This window comes from Equus quagga, chromosome 14, assembly GCF_021613505.1.
Source record: "Equus quagga isolate Etosha38 chromosome 14, UCLA_HA_Equagga_1.0, whole genome shotgun sequence".
In the NCBI taxonomy this organism is placed as follows: Eukaryota; Metazoa; Chordata; class Mammalia; order Perissodactyla; family Equidae; genus Equus; species Equus quagga.
The window spans coordinates 87503006-87521662 of record NC_060280.1 but is presented as its reverse complement, the minus strand read 5'-3'; the positions used below and the strand labels follow the sequence as shown (position 1 = coordinate 87521662).

The 18657-nt window shown below is 41.3% G+C and overlaps 2 pseudogenes; one reads left to right on the top strand and one right to left on the bottom strand.

The window, feature by feature from the left end:
- Window positions 1-17266, top strand: part of LOC124252041 (zinc finger protein 709-like) — a 35712-nt pseudogene extending 18446 nt beyond the window's left edge.
- LOC124252035 (zinc finger protein 709-like) overlaps window positions 1-18657 on the bottom strand; it is a 112722-nt pseudogene that overhangs the window by 62631 nt on the left and 31434 nt on the right.

The window sequence follows — 18657 nt, the reverse complement described above, 5'->3', positions numbered from 1 at the left end:
TGGGCATGGACCTCGCACCACTTGTTAGGCCACGCTGAGAAGGTGTCCCACATGACCGAACCAGAGACACTCACAACTAGAATATACAACTGTGTACTACGGGGCTTTGGGGAGAAGAAGACGACAAAAAAAAGATTGGCAACAGATGTTAGCTCAGGTGCCAATCTTTAAACAAAAAGTATAGTTGAGACTTTAATAAACTCGTGTCACACCCTGTGGTTAGACTGAGAAGAGTCCTTGCTCCCTGGCTAGGGCTGTGGGATTCACACTTCCCACCAGAGCCAAGTACTCTGGGAAGCTTTATCTTCAGGACCAAATGAGTGGGGTGAGGAGGGCTGGGCGGAAGGTCATGCCTAGCAGGGAGCACAGATTAAAAAGGAGCCTGACTCTTTATTACAGATGGTGAGGTCACATTCAAGTGTCTGTATTTCTAAACAAGGGTCACAGTTCCATAGTTGGCTTCCCAGCCTTATTCCAAGCTCTTGACACCTAGAGGACATAAGACCTTCTTGTTTCAGTGTGGCCTGGAATGGGTCACCCTCATGGTCTGTACTTGCTCCATTTGAAACTCAGTCTGGACTTCTCATTGCACACCGGGGCCCACTGTTCACAAAGAGCTGGGTGAAAACAACAGAGGCAGCCCCAGGCCAGGAAAAGGTTCTGTTTAAATGCAGTTATGCCAGGTGAGTCAGGTTCCAGCCACCAGCCTAGGCGGGTTCTGCTGAGCCAAGCAACTGCCCGCGCTTTTTCCCTCAAGCACAAGTGGGCAGGGACTTCTGTACTGTCCAATCAGGAGAGCTGCTGGGGCAGGTGGGTGGGGCGATGCACTGCACCTACCTGGACCTCCCTTCTCGCCTCTGCCATGCTCAGGAGGGATTGTCACCTCCATTAACAGTCCCTGGTGACTCTGCCACAGCCTCTGTACCTCTGCAGTCTGCACTGGTCATAGGAGTCCTAGCAAGGACTCAGACCCAGGAGACCTAGAAATGGTGAGTGTGCGGCCCTGGGATGAGGAGATGGGGAGGAGGGGCTGATGAGACTCATCAGTTTCAAAACCCAGCCTCCCCTTGGTCAACTCCAGAGTCTGTAGATCTGAGTCCACCAGTCGTGCTGCTTGGACCTGTGTCCCCTCTGGCTGGCAGTGAGGGGCCTGGGACGGCACTCAGGACCCTGGGCATTCTGTCCATCACTGAGCAGTGACTTCACCCCCTGAGCCTCTCTGGGCAGCTCTGAACCCGCAGCCGCACATCTCCCCAGACTGGTGACCATGGGGAGGGCTGTCAAGCACAGTGGTTACACTGTCTCCTGAGTTCATGCAAGCAAGATGCTGAGGTCTCTGGGGTCCTCAGTGCCTCCTTTTGTCTCCTGGGGGCACCTGATTTTCCCTGAGTTTCGCTAATGTTTGGGGAGCAGGGTCTCAAATCCACCATGCTGTCCCCTCACGCTGGCTCTTCCTGGGACTCACAATAAGTCTGAATTTTCAGATCCCTCCCCGCATTCCCAAAGCCACTTCCCCTCACGGCATCCTCATCACCTCCTCCTCCTCCCTGGTGCATTTCCAACAGACCTAATATTTTAATCCTTTTCTCATTTTCCCCCAGAGCCATGGGTGGCTTTTTAAAAGATTTTATTTGCCTGTGGATATTTTACATGAGAGGAAAGCAGAGGAGAACCACCTGGAGCTACATTTCAGGAAACCCTTGTGCCTCTCCCCCAGGATCTTTCTGGTCCCAGACATCCCATGGGAGGGAGTCCTCTAGGTTCTTCTTGAGAAACTTTGCTGTGTAATCTGGCCTCTTAGGACTGCCCGTCCCTGGGTTTGTGACCTAGAAAAGATTCACTTATTTAAGTCCGTTTTTCATTAAGGGTAAACATGTTTATCAGTGAGATTTGGAAGACATCATTCTTTCCAAACAGGCAACAAAGAGGTGAATTTCAGAAAAGAGTATTATATTCCTGTTACATTCCACATGTTAAGGATACTCATTTCACTCTTTTTTCGCCTGAATGTGTTTGGTAAGTTTCTGAGGTGTGTTCCTTACTTTTGGATGCTTTCAAATGAAATTCCAGGCCTTAGACCTGCCTGACCAAAAGTGTTCAACTGTGATTTCTTGTCATGGACATCATGTCACCCAGGACCAGAAACACAATTTGCTAGCCCAAAATATGTGTTGGCATAAGGGCTATTTTGAGCTGATGATTATTAAAAAGCAGCAGACACAGGAAAAGCTCTGAAAGTCTACTGGAAGTTACCCTTTTGTAAGAGAAATCCACATTTATAAGAGAAACGTCCCTTTGTAAGGGTGCCTCCCTCTGTGTTCCAGGAAGGGCAGGATGACTCTAAATCTCTAGAAACTCTATCAGTGGAGAAGGCAAGGAGTTAAATCTGCGGGACAGCTTGCCCCTTGTTCACTGTGCTTTTCCTGCTGACCTCCCGTCGCTAACCCCATCTTAACAGCAGGACGTTAGAGCTCTTTGTCACAGGAGGCGGCCAGCCAGGAGCCTGTGGGGAAGAGAAAGTTTTGATCTGCCAGTCAGACCTCACCCTGCCAGGTCTTTGCATCCCAGCCGGCCCTCCCTGCTCCCTTAAGCCTCAGCCCATGCTCTGGATGAGGGAGACGGAGTTGAGAGCCTGTCCTCCTGTATCCTGGCCAATCGATGTCACAGTCAACTGTTTCTTCTTTCAAAGACTGGTGTGCCGTGTGTGCGCCTCAGGTGGCGAGCCCTCGCTCAGTTAGGGTAATAATTAACTGACTTTTTTCTAAAAGGAATAGGTATTTGGGGTTTTCCAGTTAAAATAGTAAAAGTGTCCTATAATTTTCTTTCCTATTTTCCACAGAAATGCTGGGTTTAAGTGATTTTGCTGGATTATTCCAACACTGGGTTTGTGTGATTTAAAATAACATGAAGTTCCGGAGCATCTCCAGTGGGGAGCAGAGGCCCACAGTCAGACCCAAGCTAAGGCCCCCTTGGGCCTGCAAAGAGGCCTTGAAGGCCCAGTTGTCCTTCCTGGGGAGCCTCCCCCTGCAGGTGTCCTACTGCTCACACCCCCATTGAAGGTGCCTTTATCCTGAGAGAAGCTGCAGAGCCCTGGAAAGCTGGGGGTGCACGTGCTCATGGGGTCGGGAGTGACACCCTGTCTGAGGTTGTGGTTGTGGTTCCTTAGGCCTGGACATTTTAAACATTGTTTGAGTTTAGCCCCCACACTGTAGGTGCACTGAGAGTGTAATCTGTGCACAGTGAGGAAGTCTGTGAAGATCGGGTGTTCCGTCCTGTGGACAAAGGGTTCATGAATTTGGAGTTCATGTGGGTCAGAAGCTTAGACTGAATCCGGCTGAGAGTTTCCTCACTTGTGAGAGTGGGATCCTGGGCGAGGCAGTGCTTCCATGCTCACAGGAGAGGGAGCGTGTGTGGGGCTCCCAGAGCTCATCCCTGTGGCTCCTCAGGGGTCCCCACCCTCCTTCACCAGGGACTGACCCTTTCCAGGGGTTACGTCTCAATCCGGAGTGTTTAGACCCTAAATTTAGGAGTATAGTCAACTTTCTGAGAGCAGTCATCCATTCTGAACTCTAGGTAAACAGGCTTCCTCTGTGACCTGATTCCAGTATTTGTGTTTCTATTCTTGGATTCCTTTATCCATTGAAGATTGCAGCCCTTTGATTGTAGATTTCATTAGCAGTTTTGGTTTTAAAATATATGTTGATTGAGTGGTATTATATGAGTAAGGCAAGAAAATCGTTGAACCAAATAGAATATTTTGTTCCATTTAGACAAGAGAAACTCAAGATGTGAGATGGGTGTATTTAAGTTCTCAGTGGCATTTTCTTATTTTAGATCAGTTTTTGTGTGTCTATGTCCCTAGAAAAATTTGACATTTGAAAGTCTATATTATTCCTAAGGCAAATGAATTCCTATTTTAATGGATGTGGGGAAACACACTTGAATTTGTTTTCATTGATTTGAGGAAACAGGTCAAAGCTTATTAAATCGTTGGAATTCCTAGTTTATCCCAGGGGTTAATTGCAAACCCCTTATGTGTTATAATATGCTACTCCTTCCTGAAACTATCCCCAGTGTGACATATAGTGGAGGGACATTCTATAAGCCTCCTTTTCCTCTCTGTTAGAAAAGGATTTCTAAATTTTAATTGTCTGCAGTTTTATATCCATTCATGTTAAAGCAGTAAATCTTGCTGTGGTTTCCTATGTAGAAATGTTATAATTAAATTAATTTTTAAAAGCAAAAGTTAATTAAAATCAATCAACCACTGGGAAATATGTCTATATGTTTGTCTCCTTACTTTAAATAAATGCATGAGAAGATTAAAAAATTCCTAAGACAGGAAACTAACTCCAGAAGACTCCCTGCCTGCAGTCCTGCCCCACTCCTCTGCTCTGACTCCAGCCTCCCTACGTGACCAGTTTTGCTCACTGCTTCACCATCCTGTTAGTGTTTCTTTATGTAAAAACAAGCCAGTGTGAATGCCTATTACTCTTACCTGTCTGTTCTTGTAATGAGTGGCCAGGATCCACGTTTTATTTCTGAAAACTTAAGCCTCACCCTCTCTTTTCCTCTCCGCCTTCTCTGGACAGGCTGATGAGAAAGCCTGGAGGCTGCTGCACTGTGGGCTGCTGCTTCCTGGGCAGCTCCTCCTGGGCGCTGTGCTGCCCGGTGTTGCACTGTTGACCCACCAAGCCTGGGTTCTATGGACAGAGGAGTCCAATTTGGCAGTTTCGGTTCCTTTGGTAGTGGGAGTCTGGGACTGGGGCCCTCCTTAATGTGGTCCTGAGTTATGGAAACTGTGTGTTTAGACTGAAGGTGAGACTGAGGCTGAGGGTGCCTCCATGTTTTGGGGAGTCTGGGGTTATGAGGATGTTTGTACCCTGTGAATGAGCTGAGCCCGTCAGATGGTCACTGGTTAACGAGCAGTTTTTTCAGAGAGAAAGAGACAGGAAAAAACAGCCAGTAGGTGTTGAGATTACAGAAGGCTCACCAGGACCCCTAAGTCACTCTGCTGCTGCTGCCACCGCTGCATCTCTTGCAACAAAGACCCTGATCCTCTGGGTTGTAGTGGACCACACTTAGTCTGAGTTTGGACCAATAAAGGCATTCGTTCAAACCCGACTTAAGCCTGGGTCCCTTAAACTCTATAAAGCAACCAGTTGTCATGGAGGCCGAGTCTGACCCTGATGGCAGTGATGTGAGGCTCTCTGGAGGAGGCCCTTAAGTTGTCCATAGGCTTCTCATGAAGAAACTACCCCACGTCCCCTGCTGTATGCCATGAGAGCTGCTGTTGTCACCAGGTACTGAGATCTCTTGAAAATACAGGCTCTCACAAACACTGAGCTATTGTGTCTTTGCCATGGAAACAGCCTCCCCACAGCTCAGCCTGGCTACTGACACCGATTTGTGATATGATGGAGCCTAACCTTTTCCTCTGTCTTAGTGACCTGCAGGACGGGCATGGCATTTCCTTCCTTGGTTCATTGATAGATTCCAGGGTGATGGAGGAGGTCACCCCTCTCCCAGACAAATTGGTTTCTTGCATAATAAGTTAATTGGGATTAACTTAATGCGCAGCGCTGGGGAGTGCACAGACTTTAAGGATGACAGTATACTCTCATGTATGATGGAGCTCAGTGGAGAGTTGCTACTCTTCATGCCTTAATTGGGACATCCCTGAGGAAGGACCAACCCAAGTTCCACCATATGTAACCAAATATCAGGCAGTCATTTTACTACTAGCAAAAAAATGGTCTCATCTGCATATGTTCACAAACTCTTGGGTGATTGTCTAAGAGATGCCCCTTTGTGGTAAAGGAACTCTGGGAATCTCCTGACTCAGAGATAATAAAAAGAGAAATCAGCATAACCCTTGTCTGTACATTGTTAGGTCTACAATACAAGGACCCACCAGGACACTCATCATCCCCCTTGGAGTTCTGCCACTACCAATAGTGACCGTGGCACTTCTCAGAGGAGACAGTGCTGTGCTCTCCAACAAGGCATTCGATGGAAGTTTCCCCTCCCTTATGGGTCTCAGGCTCATAGTCGCCATACTGGCTTATTGAAATCAGTTGAATGAGAGATGTGCTGTTTCAGTCATCAGGGGTGTAATCCATTTCTCTTCATCTTGTTTTAGAAAGACTTCATTGGTTTAAATTTTTTATTTCATTTTATTGAGGTCCTAATAGTTTATGACATTGTGAAATTTCAGTTGTACATTATTGTCAGTCACCATATGAATGTGCCCCTTTACCCTTTTCACCCACCACCAACCTCTTCCCCTCTGGTAACCACTAAACTGTTCAAACTAAACTGTCCGTGTGTTAGTTTATCTTCCAGATGTGAGTGAAATCATATGGTAATTGTCTTTCTCTGGCGTAATTCACTTAACATAATACCCTCAAAGTCCATCCTGTTGTTGCCAGTGGGATGATTTTTTTATTATGACTGAGTAGTATTCCGTTGCATACATATACCACATCATCTTTATACATTCATCATTGGACGGGCACTTGGGTTACTTCTCTGTCTTGGCTATTGTGAATAGTGCTGGAATAAATGTTGGCGGTGCATAAGTTTTTGAATTATTGATTTCAAAGTCTTTGGATAAATACCCAGTACTGGGATAGGTGGGTCATATGGTATTTCAATTTTTAATTGTTTGATAAATCTCCATACTGTTTTCCATAGAAGCTGCAGCACTTTGCATTCTCACCAGGAGGTTATGAGGTTTCTCCTTTCTCCATATCCTCTCCAGAATTTCTTTTTTGTCTTGGTGATTTTAGCCGTTCTGACAGGTGTAAGGTCATATCTTAGTGTAGTTTGGATTTGCATTTCCCTGGTTAATGAGGTTGAACATCTTTTCATGTGCCTGCTGGCCATCTGTATATCTTCTTTGGAAAAATGTCTGTTCATATCCTCTGCTCATTTTTGGATTGGGTTGTTTTTTGCAGTTCAGTTGTGTGACGACTTTGTATATTACGGAGATTAACCCTTGTTGGATATATGATTTACATTTCTATATTCTGTCCTCCAGATTGCTAATTCTGTCATGTAATATCAGCTCTATTATTCAGGGACTCCAGATTTTTCTCTCATTCATTATGTTTTTCATCTCCAACATTTGTGATTGGTTTTTCCTTATAGTTTCAATCTCTTTTGTGAAGATTCCTGATTTCCTTCAACTGAGTTTCCTTGTAACTTGTTGAGATTTTTTGTGATATTTTGAATTCCCTGTCATTTAGATTGTATATTTCTGTGCCTTCAGAATTGATTTCTGGGTGCTTATCCTTTTCCTTCTGGTCTGGACTATTAATATATTTCTTCACACTATTTGCTGGGGTGAATTTGTGCCTTTGCATAGTGATAGTATCTGGCCACAGATTCCACCTGCCACCACTGGGGTATCAGGAGCTGTGTATTCTGAGCCTACCACGAACTCTGTGCCTGTCCTTTGGAATCTGTGCTAACAGGGCCCATCTGCAGTTGCCTGGTGGCAGCTGCTGCTTTTCTAATGTTTGCTCAGGTGCAATGGGCACTTTCCTTCACATGAATGATCCCTGATGCTTGCTTTGCCCTCATTATTTGCCCTTCTGGGGTGCTGGCTTGATTAAGACAACCCCACAATAGCTTCGCCTATTCTCTTGGAGCTCTCCCACAGCCCGTGAGGGAACTTGAAGAGTGAAGGTGTTCCCACAGAGAGCCACTCCTCCCCACTCTTCTCAGAGCTATGCACAGTCCTGCACCCTAGGTCACTGCTGGGGAGGGAAAGGAGATCCTCTTCCCTCCTCCCACTACCTCCCTGGAGGTCCAGCACCTCCACCTTCAGACATACGGCTGCATGGGTCTCTCACATGTTTTTTGTGTGATTGTCCTTTGGTTTATGAATATCCTTTTCATGTATCTTCGTGGGGAGAGTCTAAGGGAACAGCTCACTCCACCATGATGCTGACATCACTCGTAAGACTTCAGGGTTTTTTAGAGCAGGTTGTGGTTTACAGAAAAATTGGTTAGAAGTTAGTTCCCCCAAACCCATCTCTCTCCATCCACACAGTTTGCACACCTTTTCACATTTTGTAGTACTGTGATACATTTATTACAATTTCCAAGCCCATATAGATAGATTATAATGCACAGTATATATTGCTATTCACCCTTTGTGTTATACAATGTGTGGGTTTGGCAAATGTGTAATGACGTGGACCCATCATTTCTGTATCATGGAGTGTAGTTTCGCTTCCCTAAAACTCCTCTGTGCCCCACCTATTGACTCATCCCTCCCTCCAACTTCCAAATCCTTCACAAGTAAAGATCTTTCTACTCGCTCATACTTTTGTGTTTTTCAAAATGTCATGTACTTGGAATCATACACTACATAGCTTTGTCACATTGGCTTCTTTTCCTTAGCAACAGAGTTTTCAAGTTCCTCCATGTGTTTTCATGGCTTGATATGTGATTTCTTTCTATCCCTGAACAGTATTTCATTATGTGAATACACCAGTGATTGTTTTTCTCTATTAGAGTCTTGAAGGACATCTCATTTAAAATAACTCTCGCCAATTATGAATAAAGTACCTGTAATAATTCACGTGTAGGTTTTGTGTGAACATAAGTTTTCCATTCATTTGGAAAAATCCGAAGGATTGTGATTTCTGGATCTTGCTCTGTGTACTAACAGTGTATTTTGTTTTGAAGGAAATTTCCTGTCTCCCATTAGGTGTCCCAAATTCCACTTCCACCAGCAATGAATGAGGGTTACCTGTAGCTTCACATCTTCACCACTGTTTGGTGTTCTGAGTTTTAGCTTTTTAATGTTTTTAATGATACCTTGTTGTATTTGCAATTTACTAATGACATTTGACGTGCAGCGTATTTTCATATTGCTTATTTCCCATCTATATGTCTTTTCCAGTGACCTCTCTGTTCATATCTTCTGCCCATTTTTTCATTGAGTTGTTTGTCTCCTGACTTGAGTTTTTAGAGTTTGGATGTTCCAGATACCAGTCATTTATCTCAAAGGGTTTTACAGAACTTTTCTCTTACTCTGTGAATCGTGTTTTTGTTTTCTTAACAGTCTCATTCTCAGAGCAGGAGTTTTTCACTTTAATGAAGTAAAGTGTTTGTTTTTTTCTTTTGTGGACCTTGCCTTTTGGTTTTGTCTCTAAAGATTCATCTCTGAACACAAGGTCATCTTCATTTTCTCCTATGTTATCTTATACAAGTTTATTGTTTTGGCATTTACAATTAGATATGTGTTTTGACTTAATTCTTCTGAAAGATGTAAGGCTGATGTCTCCATTCATTGTGTCTGTGTGTTTTTAGCATTTCCTCCACTACTAAAAGACTTTCTCTTTCGTTTGACTTGCCTTTCCGTTGTGAAAATCACTTGACTATATTTGTGCGGGTGTGCGTGTAGAGGAATTGACTCATATGCTCCACCCTTGCTACACTCTTTTGTTAATTCCTGGAATTATTTTTGTTGTTATGAATTCTCTCAGATGTTTCACAGAGACAATTGTGTCATATGGAACAAATCAGGTAAATTTAGCTATGTGTTTTGTGAGGACGTTTTTCCTTAAGGAGGGCAATGTGCCCTCTATCACTAGCTTATCACAAATGGATGCTGTATTTTATCAAGTCCTTTTTCATTTTCGTTTTCCCCTCATTTCCTTTCTGATATTAGTAATTTCCGTCTTCCATCTTTCCTTTATTTTCTTCACCAAAGGTTCATCACTTATTAGTCTTGTCAAAGAAACATTTTTTTGTTTTAATTTTCTCCATTGGTTTCCCACAATGTTATTGCTTGCTTTTCCAATTTTTATTATGTCCTTTATTGTCCTACTTTGGGTTTAAGTTGGTTTTCTTTTATTGTTCCCAAGGTAGATGCTTATATTATTGATTATAGATCTTTGGTTTTCCAATGTATGTGTTTCATGGCATAAACTTCCCTCTAGGCACTGCTTTTGTTGCATCCAAGAACCTTTGGTATGTTGTGTTTTTATTTCATTTAGTTCAAAATAATTTTTTTGTTGTCACAGGACTTTTTTTTTCATCTTGTTTACTATTTAGAAGAGTGTTGTTGAATCTCCAATACTTGGAACTTTTCCAACTATTCTGTTGTTACTGACTTCTGGATGAATGACAGTGTGTTGTGAGAGCATATTTTATTTGATTTCTGTTCTTTCAAATTTAAGGAATGCCTTATGTCCTAGAATGTGGTTTGTCTTAGTGAATTTTCCAAGTGAACTTGAGAATAATGTGCGTTGCTGTCATTTATTTCACTTGTCCATAAGCCTCTCATTACCAAATACATCATTGTTAATATTATTTTAAAGTATCATCTGTTATATTAATTATAAGTAATATAAAAATATGTTTTATCTTCATTTTTCTAATCATTTACCTTTATCATTTACATTTTTTCTGGTTGCTTCTGAACACTTTAAAAGTAGGTGTACTCATGACAAATTTCCTCAATTTTTGTCTCAGAATGTCCTTATTTTCTTTTATTTATGAAGGATTATTTTCCTTGACAGAATTCTAGGAGAGTTTTTTTTATTTTTAAAATGTGAAATATTTCACTCTATTCTGTTCTTTCTTGCCTGGTTCTTGAAGAAAAGTCCAATTTAATTCAGATCCTTGTTTCTTGATACCTGAGCTGTGTTTCTTCTCTGGCATTTTTCAATACACTCTATCTTTGTCTCTGCTTTGAATGTGACACCCTGGGGTGTGCACTTTTTTAATTAATCATGTTTAGTGTTCTTGATATGGATCCTGATATCGGGTTTCCCTACATTGAACCCAGCATGTATGGGGTTAAAACCAAAACACTCTTTCCCTGCTTACTCCCGGGCTTCCTGGCTCCAGAATCCACTATCCTCCATGGAGACAGACACTGCGAAGGACAAGCACCTGGGTTCATTTATCTCCTCCCCACAAGGAGCTACAGGCTGGTGGGAAAGCTGCTGAGCAGCAAGGTCACGGGCTCCCTCCTCTCTGCAAGTGTCTCAAGGCCAAAGACAGGGTGGTGGGAAAGCTCTGACCAGCAAGGCCATGTGCTCCCCCTCCCCTACCTAAAACCCCAAATAGAAAGCCTTCCTTTTAGCTTTTTGGCGAGTTTTGGATTTCAGCATTAGCGGCCCTTTGTCCTTGCTCAGCACTGTGCAATAATAAAATTCCTACTTTCTTCCACTATACCTGGTGTCAGAGATTGGCTTGCTGTACTGTGGGTGAACGAACTCACTTGAGGTTTGATATCATTCTCTGAGCTTCCTGGATGTACAGTGTGCTGGCTATCATTAACTTTAGGATATTTTGGTGATTATTACTTCACTTGTTTCTTCTGTTTCTCTCTGTCTTCCTTTTCCTTCAGGTATTCCCAACCTATCTTTTTAAATCTTTTGTTAGAGGGTGGTCCTAGGCTTCATGGATATTGTGTTCTTTTTAGTTCTTGTCTTTGCATTAGACTCTGGTGAAATAGATTTTCTGTTTAGCACCGGCCTTGATAACTACAGAATCTCTGGGGCTTATTTCAAAATGCCATCTTTTTTCTCTTCTTCCAAATTATGGAGACACTGGCTTACCATATGACCTCATGGATCTAAGAAGAGTTTTTCTTTTCAAGCTTGTTCTTTTTCTTCTTTTTCTGTCAAGAATAACAACTTCTAAGTTCTTTAAATGCAGGATCAGAAGTTGGCAGGGCATCATCTAGAGTATCTGGTCCAGAAAACCATCCTCTTAAAGGTGCAGAATGGAGATTTTAGCTTTTCTTTTGAAGAAAAGCACTGTTAAGTCCTTCACATATTTTATAGTGATGGGCAAATTTACCATTAGACCATTGTGAACTCGTTGCATTTTGAAGTTTTTAACATCCCCTTCAAGACGAGCAAGATCTAGGGTACAATCTTAATGTTTGACCTGGAAGAGTTCTTATGGCACATTATCTCATTGTGTGTTGTAAAAATCGGTGGGGAGTAGCCTTGAGACCCATAAGTATAGGGATTTTATGGTCTAAGTTGTCATGCCTTCTTCCTTATGTTTGAGCTCTAAGTTCCAAATAAATTTTTAGCCCCATCAAATCATATATAGAAAGGAAGAGTCTATGATAAACATTACACAAATTAAAAGCAATGCTGCTTCACAAGAATATTTACATTCAGCCACCTGCATCTGCTTACTTGTAATGATGGCCTGGATGGTAGGACAATGCGACTCCTTGGCTTTGTTAAAAGTTTGATTACTGCCAGCTCCTGGACTCTGTTTGGTGCTGGGACTGGACACAGGAGCTTCCAGTTCTTCACTATGTTTTTATCCATTGAAACTTCATACAGATTTGACCCTCTGCCTCATGGAGTGCTGTAACTGGTGGGTACTAAGCAAAGGTGAAACAGTTTTTCTCACAAGGAACCATCACTCTTAAAAGGATAACATTTGTTTCATTTGCATAGTATTTCTCTAGTAGCTGAACATGCTCTGGACCCTGTAAACAGAGAAAAATGCAGTGTTATCACATTAAAATGTGTAAATAATTTCCATGTGTTCATGATGCTGTTAAATTGACAGTGTGTGTATAGAAAAAGTGAGTTTTTGATGACCATAGATTTAATGTTTAGAGATAACAGAATAAAATGTAACCTTCCTACAAATGAAATATAGGTCCTCAGTGTTGTTACGCATATGCATCCTACTCTGACCATATATGCAATGTTTTAGGACTCAGTGGCCATTGAGGATGTGGCTGTGAACTTCACCCCAGAGGAGTGGGCTTTACTGGATCCTTCACAGAAGAAACTCTACAGAGATGTGATGGAGGAAACCTTCAGGAACCTGGCCTCAGTGGGTAAGAATGAGGGCATTCCTTCACATCATCAAGGAGAGAACAAGTGTATCTTGCCCATCAACGTGGTTCCAAGATGTAGAATGTGGAAACAGGAGATGTTGTGTAACAACTAGAAATGGTCCTAGCTTATCATATACTTAGAATATAAAAATTTTTCTATAATTTCTAATATTTGGAATAAATTTTCTGGGTCTGCATTTCAGGAACAACATGGGACGATCGTGATATTAAAGATCAGTACCAACACGAAGAGAGGAAGCCAAGGTGAGTCACACAATAGAAAACAATGTCTTGTGAGAATTCTGGTATTTTATGAAAATTTTTTACAAAACAAATCAAATAATCCTTGCTTCAAATTTAGCTATTCTCAGAACATTTTCACAAAATATACTCTCTGAAATGTGATGTAGAGGTTCAGTTTTTGCAAAACAGTTCACTTGGAAATGTATTAACAAATCCTATATTTCAATATAATTGTTTAGATAATGACAAAGGTGAAGTCCTCTTGCAGAGCATTCAGTATATTTAATTTCTGAGCATTCAGAAAAGGCAGAAAACCCAGACTTTTCCTATAAGCCATAATAAATGTAACAAGTATAAAGGCATTAATGAAGAAATCATTAAAAATATGCTTCTCGGGGCCAGCCCTGTGGCTGAGTGGTTAAATTCACACGCTCCACTGCAGGTGGCCCAGTGTTCGTTGGTTTGAATCCTGAGTGTGGACATGGCATTGCTTGTCGAGCCACGCTGAGGCGGCATCCTACATACCACAACTAGAGGGACCCACAACTAAGAATATACAACTATGTGCTGGGGGGCTTTGGGGAGAAAAAGGAAAAAAATAAAAACTTAAAAAAAAAAAATTATGCTTCTCTTTTTTTTACAGGAATCCTGTGGTGGTGAGATTCTGTGAAAGTGAAGATGGTAACCAATGCGGAGAAAACTTCAGATGTGTTCCAAACCTCAATCTGAACAAGAAAACTACAGGAGCTAAACCATGGGAATGCACCGCATGTGGAAGAGTCTTCATGCATCATTCATCCCTTTATAGGCATGTTAAATATCACCCTGATCACAGACCACGTGACTATCAAAACCATAGAGAGAAGCCATATAAATGTAAGGAATGTGGGAAAGTCTTCAGATTTCCAAGTTTTCTTCAAATACACGAAAGAACTCACACTGGAGATAAACCCTATGAATGTAAAAAATGCAGTAAAGCCTTCACTTATTCCTCTTCTCTTCAAATACATGAAAGGGGTCACACTGGAGAGAAACCCTATGAATGTAAAGAATGCAACAAAACCTTCAGTTGTAATAGTTCTCTTCAAAAACATGAGAGAATCCATACTGGAAAGAAACCGTTTGAATGTAAAATATGTGGTAAAGCCTTCAGGTTTCCCAGTAACGTTCAAGCACATGAAAGAACTCATACTGGAGAGAAACCTTATGAATGTAAAATATGTGGTAAAGCCTTCAGTTTACCCCAAAGTTTTAAAATACATCAAAGAATTCATACTGGAGAGAAACCCTATGAATGTAAAGAATGCAATAAAACCTTCCGTTGTAATAGTTCTCTTCAAAAACATGAGAGAATTCATACTAGAGAGAAACCTTATGAATGTAAAAAATGCAGTAAAGCATTCATTTCTCTCAGTTTACTTCAAGAACATAAAAGAATTCATACTGGGGAGAAACCATATGAATGTAAAACGTGCAGTAAAGCCTTCACTTCTTCCAGCTCTCTTCAGATACATGAAAGAATTCACACTGGAGAGAAATCCTATGAATGTAAAGAATGCAGTAAAGCCTTCGGTTCTAATAGTTCTCTTCAAAAACATGAAAGAACTCACACTGGAGAGAAACCTCATGAATGTAAAAAATGCAGTAAAGCCTTCACTTCTTCCAGTTCTCTTCGAGTCCACGAAAGAACTCATACTGGAGAGAAGCCTTATGAATGTAAAAAATGCAGTAAAGCATTCACTTGTTCCAGTTCTCTTCGAGTACATGAAAGAATTCACACTGGAGAGAAACCCTATGAATGTAAAGGCTGTGGGAAAGCATTCAGTTCTTCTGGTTCTCTTCAGAAACATGGGAGAACTCATACTGGAGAGAAACCCTATGAGTGTAAATTATGTGGTAAAGCCTTCCGTTTTCCCAGTAACATTCAAGCACATGAAAGAACTCATACTGGAGAGAAACCCTATGAATGTAAAGAATGTGGGAAAGCATTCACTTCTTCCAGTTCACTTCAAAAACATGAAAGAATTCATAATAGATAGAAACCATTTCAGTGTAAAAACGTAGTCAAGTGTTTAGTTTTCTCAGTTCACTTCCACTACATGAAAGTCGTCACACTGGAGAGAAATCCTGTGAATGTCAGTAAAATGAGAAAGCCTTTAATTCTCTTGAAAGTTTTCAAGGATATGCGACAATGCACACTAGAGGAAAATCCGTGTAAATGGAAGCAATATGGGAAAGACCTTTGTCATCCCAGTTCTTCCTGAAGACATGAAAGGACTCACTTTATAAACACCTCTTGAATGTAAACACCATGGGAAAGACTTCAATTGGCCTGCATCCTTCCATGTGAAACTCCCACCAAAAAGAAATGTAAGTCATATGAGAAAGCTTCATGGAAATGAATTTTATCTAGTGTTCTGGAAAACTTGCAGCATGAAAACTTGTAATGATATTGTTTACCAAGCCTCTTTCTTAAGTGCAACATTGGATTGTGGATTTCTATTAATAACTTTCACAAATAATTATTGAGGTGAAATAATACTCTAAGTCACCCTTCAATACTGCGTAAACACTAATAGGTGGTGCTTTTTCCTAAATCAGTTAATATTTTCTGTAATTGTTTTAGTTCTTCTATGTTAAGGGGCCATTGAAAAGTGACAGTTTCTAGTCCTTGGGGTTTCTTTACTGACTTTATGTTGCAGTTCCAGGATATGCCTAATGTGTTGTACATATTCCACATTTCTTAGAGAAAGCTCCTTTTCTGAGGTGGTGGGTATAGGAGCCTGTGTGCATTTTCTATTCTGCTGAACTGTTGAGATAAATTTTTGTGTGTGGCAAGATAATCAAAGTAGATACTTTCCCGTGAATTCTTATTTTCCTATTTGGGCCTTTGCGCTTTGTCTTCACTGGTATTTGGTGAATAGACTTTGAATTAAGTAGAGTCTTGTGATAGAGCAGCAAAATCTAGAGCTGGACCTATCACCCCAAACTGCATTATGTCAGTGAGGGTAAATTTATGTACTGTGTCTTTAAGAATCCATTGCCTTTAAGGTTCCATGTTGGGATTAACCTAGAGCCTGCGATTTGGAAGTTCAGAAGCAAACAAGGCATTAGGCAGATTTTGGAGCCACCATGCAAGGAGAGAGCGAGTTACGTAGGAGCTTCAAGTACACTGTCTCCCAGCGATTATCTGTATTCTTTGCCCTTCTACTCAAGAATCTTGAAAACCATCCACAACTGTTTCATTTCCATTTTCTTATAGGTGTATTTTCTGCTGATGTTTGCAGAAATTTCACATCAAAGACACATAAGAGTTAGGATTTTTCTGTGAGGCCTGTTGTCCCCATCAGGAAACTAATTCAGACTTTTCTGGTGAGGACTCTGATTCCCCTCTTCTATAAATGGTATCTGAATAACGTCCAATGTGTATAGGAAACACTTAGCTGTTAATTGTGGCAGTGAGCACGTTTTCCTGATTCACCACCACAACTACAATGGGGCATAAAAAGAAGGTCCTGGGACGTTATTTCTCTGCTGCACTGTGCAGCGGCTGCCTTGACCCACTTCTTCCATGAGAACAATCCCCTTCTCATGTCAGGGAGACTGTGTGTTTCCTGTTACTTGTAGCTGAATGTATTCCCTTTGTTTTGAATAATGTTTGTATGTCATTAAAACTGTGTGCATTTCCTTGAGAAATCAGCACTTCTGTAGTTGTGTCATTGATATATTTTATAAACTACTTTTCATTTCCTCAGAATATATTAAAATTCATTTTAATCATGGATTTTCAGATATACTTTGCAGTTTTCTTTATTTAATCATCATACGTTATGAGTCAATTTTATCGTGTGCTTACAAATTCAGGTATTTCTTCAGGCAAACTTTATTTTTTATTGTTTTATACTTGCAGTTTTTGTCATGAAACTAACATCTATTTGTCCTTATTCCAAAACTAAAAAATCCTGTTTTTTTAGAGGCCCTCTTCCAGTGACCTGCAGGGCTGCACCTGTAGTCAAAGAGGGGGAGATAATGAATTCTACTAAGATTGACGGAAGATGATCAAGGACTGTGAGGTTTAACAGAAACAGGGTGCTCAAAAGGACTTCTTAAAGATTTTGACCTGTGTTAAAAGATTTGATTGCTATTCAAGGAAGCAGGTCATTTTCTGTATTGACAGCTGTGAGGAGGTCAACTTAATTCTATCTTTGGGGAGCATTTTCTCATTGGTAAACCTAATCCTTGTTTTCTAGAAGGCAAGAACAATGTAGTGAAGCTAAGCTTACTTTGTCAGCCATTTTAGTAAGATGAAGGGAATATTATTTTTATGACTTAGAATTTTATCTTTTATCAGTTTAACTGGCATGGTTGCAAAATACTTTGTGTTCTCTTCAGTGACTCTAAACTTTTGCTGAAGGATGTATGTGACACTTTTCTCTGCCACTGGATACAGGCCACCTCCTGGTCCTCTGGAACAGCTTTTGCCTTTCCTACTTATCGTCAAAGCGTGGATGTAATTCCTATGGTGAATTAGACACTGTTTAGCATACGGAACCTGAGTTAAAATATAGAAGTTCAGTTCTTCATCTACATAATATTTTTAATAGCTCCTGTATGTCTCAACTGAGGCCTTTGAGTTTAGGTAAATCGTGAGACAATACAAACCTAGGAAGGGACAGAGACAGGACCACTATGCCAATCAAGCCTTTCTTTCTGTGCTCTTGATGCTAATGTTTCAGCATCCCTCACCTGCCTGCACTCTAGAGTCAGTGTACCCATGTAGCAGAAAGAAGGCGTGGTAGGGTTTGGATATAGTGCCATGAAACTAACAAGTTCCTGCCATCCTGGTGTTTATATGTTTGTGGGAAAACAGAAGTGATTAATAAATGGTACAGCTTTATCTTATAAGATGACAGTAACAGTTGAAGAAAAGTAAAGACTAACGTTGAGCTAATAGGGAGGCTGAGATGTGTATGTATCTTTTCTGTCATGGTGGGAGCCTCAGAAAGTCAGGATGTCATTAATACTATTATCTGAGGCTTCCTGTTTATTTAAGCCACAGATATTTGTTATGTCTTCTTCTGTTTAACATCATTTGTGAGGATTTTTGTTTTACCTTTAAAAATTTTCCTTGTGGGCCGGCCCTGCGGCCGAGTGGTTAAGTTCGCATGCTCCATTTCAGCAGCCCAGGGTTTCGTCGATTCAGATCCTGGGCACGGACGTGGCACCGCTCATCAAGCCATGCTGAGGTGGCATCCCACATGCCACAACTAGAATGACCCACAACTAAAAATATACAACTATGTACTGGGGTGCTTTGGGGAGAAAAACGAAAATTAAAATCTTTAGAAAAAATTTTCCTTGTTAGAGTGTTAGGCATTTTCATGTTGCTGCTATACAGACTGAGTGTGCAACGTACACCCCAGTAAACCATGGAGTTCCTGCCACTTAGACAGTGGCCTTCACCTGCCCTGTTCTAGCTCATCCTGAGTGAATTCTATGAGTAGAGTGACATCTACGTGAGTGCGCTGTGATCTCCCCGTGGAAACACCACAAAGCTCTGGCTGGTTAGA